Source organism: Mustela erminea, chromosome 2, assembly GCF_009829155.1.
Source record: "Mustela erminea isolate mMusErm1 chromosome 2, mMusErm1.Pri, whole genome shotgun sequence".
Classification (NCBI taxonomy): domain Eukaryota; kingdom Metazoa; phylum Chordata; class Mammalia; order Carnivora; family Mustelidae; genus Mustela; species Mustela erminea.
Genome location: NC_045615.1, coordinates 1,381,908 through 1,384,467, shown reverse-complemented (window position 1 = coordinate 1,384,467; position 2,560 = coordinate 1,381,908). Strand labels below are relative to the sequence as shown.

Here is a 2,560-nt window from a genome sequence, read left to right as displayed (position 1 = left end):
GGCAGAGCCATAGAACAGAAACAGCCTGGATCTCTGAGCCATTATTTGAACGGAACTATCCTGAAGAGGTAGAGGCGTCTCCTTTGCATGAGGAAGAACATATATATTTTTTGTCTTAAAGACAATGAGATTTCAGGGTTTGTTTGTTATTGCAGCCTTACTGAGATTGCTTTGACTAAGACATTTTCCTTCCAAACTGGGTGTCATAACAAGATTATTCTTCATTGAAAATATGCAGCTCTACATTTTAAACAACTCATTGTTACTACTGAGAATGTAGGCATTTTTATTATTCCACATTTGTCTTTCGGTACGCTCTATACTCCTGTCTAAATCATTATCCCTCACACTAATGCCAATAAGTTACAATTATTTGGGGGTTAGTTCATATTCAATAAAAATATATATGTATCTATATTAAAGTCTTAGTTCTTTCCTATTTGAAATCTTCTTTCTTCAGATATCTCTTTGGCCAAATTCCTTATCTTCTTTTTCTTCTTCTTCTTCTTTTTTTTTTTCATACACAAGCTGATGATACTTTATTATACAGAGAAGTTGGCAAAGGACAGCTTCATTTTTGTCAAAGAATCTCCACCAAAAATTTCTAGTGATTCATGGGGTGATCCAGTTAACATAATAAAACAATAGCTGATATTTACTGAGTCTTTGCAATATTCCAGAGCTATTAAATGAGATGTAAATCCCATTAAAAACTGGAATTTTCATTAGGACCCAGATTTAGAAAATGCCGAGCTTCAAAGATTCAGACTTGCATAGACTAAGGACTCCCATTTCCAGAAATTTGAAAACCTCCTTTCTTATCTTGGGATGTCCATCATCCTTCTCAACTTCTCATCTCTCCAGTTCCAGTCAAAAATGAGAAACTTTTTTTTTTTAATTTCTTTTCAGTGTAACAGTACTCATTGTTTTTACACCACACTCAGTGCTCCATGCAATCTGTGCCCTCTCTAAAAGCCATGCCCTCTCTAACACCCACCACCTGGATCCCCCAACCTCCCACCCCCCGCCCCTTCAAAACCCTCAGATTGTTTTTCAGAGTCCATAGTCTCTCATGGTTCACCTCCCCTTCCAGTTTCCCTCAACTCCCTTCTCCTCTCCATCTCCCCTTGTCCTCCATGCTATTTGTTATGCTCCACAAATAAGTGAAACCATATGATAATTGACTCTCTCTGCTTGACTTATTTCACTCAGCATAATCTCTTCCAGTCCCGTCCATGTTGCTACAAAACTTGGATATTCATCCTTTCTGATGGAGGCCTAATACTCCATAGTGTATATGGACCACATTTTCCTTATCCATTCAGCCGTTGAAGGGCATCTTGGTTTTTTCCACAGTTTGGCGACCGTGGCCATTGCTGCTATAAACATCGGGGTACAGATGGCCCTTCTTTTCACTACATCTGTGTCTTTGAGGTAAATATCCAGTAGTGCAATTGCAGGGTCATAGGGAAGCTCTATTTTTAATTTCTTAAGGAATCTCCATACTGTTCAACGATAAACTTTAAGGGGTTGAAATTAAGGCCCCCTAGTATAATGAGTTCTTTAATTCTCCCCGGTGTTCCTACACCCAGGTGCACCACATGCTTTTCCAGCAACTTTACCTGCTCTTGGACCTTAATGTGTTTTGCAAATAATTTCATAACTTTGCTGTCTCCTCTAAATGCTGTCATTGACCTAATGAGCACCAAGGCCCAGACAGCAGAGCTGCAGAGATTAACACCAGGACTGATTTTTTCTCATTATGGTTTTTCCGAAGTTTTACCCACTTAGGACAGATTTCTTTTAGGTATGATGAGAGACTATGAGTCAAATAATTGGCCTTGAGGAAACAGGAGTTTTGTAGGTTTAGCTCTTCTAATTCAATCTCTGAACAATTGCTACTGTAATAGTCCTTTATCAGTTTCCGTAGGTCTTCAGGGGTCCCTGGTTTTGGTTCTGATTTTGAAAGAACATCTGTAATTTTATTCTTTCTTCTCTTCTTTGTTTTGGTGGCATCTTATTCTGTTTCCTTTGGTTGTATCAAGATACATTCTTTAGGTTGTTTGGTCTTCTTTGAAGGGCAGGTACTAGAGCTGTCTCCTGTCGCATTTCTGGGTCTCCTCCTCCTTCACCATCTGATGCTTCTGGGCTGCTGGCTGCTCCTGCAGGCTGATTCTCCCACCACTCATCTCCAGGGTTGTCTGCCATCTCCAGTGGGACTAGTTGTGAGCAGACCACCAAGGGAAAGCGGACAGTGGTGGGTATTCTCCTTGCCTCCAAGCCGAGAGGCCAGTGTTGTCAATCAGCACACGGGGCCTCTCCTCAGACCTTCCTTATCTTCTTTAACTCATCATTTGTCTCACCTTCTTAGTGAGGTCTACCCTGACTATGCCTGTTAACATCACCAATCCAACCTCTGTGTGTGCATGCAGAACCAAAACCCTCTTGCCCTTCTCTATCATTTATTATAGTCATAGAAATTTCCCTTCTTATATACTAAATAATTTACTTATTTATCGCAATTATCATCTATATTGCATCAATATCTGCCCTCATTGTA

The 2,560-nt window shown here is 40.0% G+C and overlaps 1 pseudogene; it reads right to left on the bottom strand.

The window, feature by feature from the left end:
• Positions 1-738: 738 nt before the first annotated feature.
• LOC116582874 lies at positions 739-2,247 on the bottom strand (annotated as a pseudogene).
• Positions 2,248-2,560: the final 313 nt, after the last annotated feature.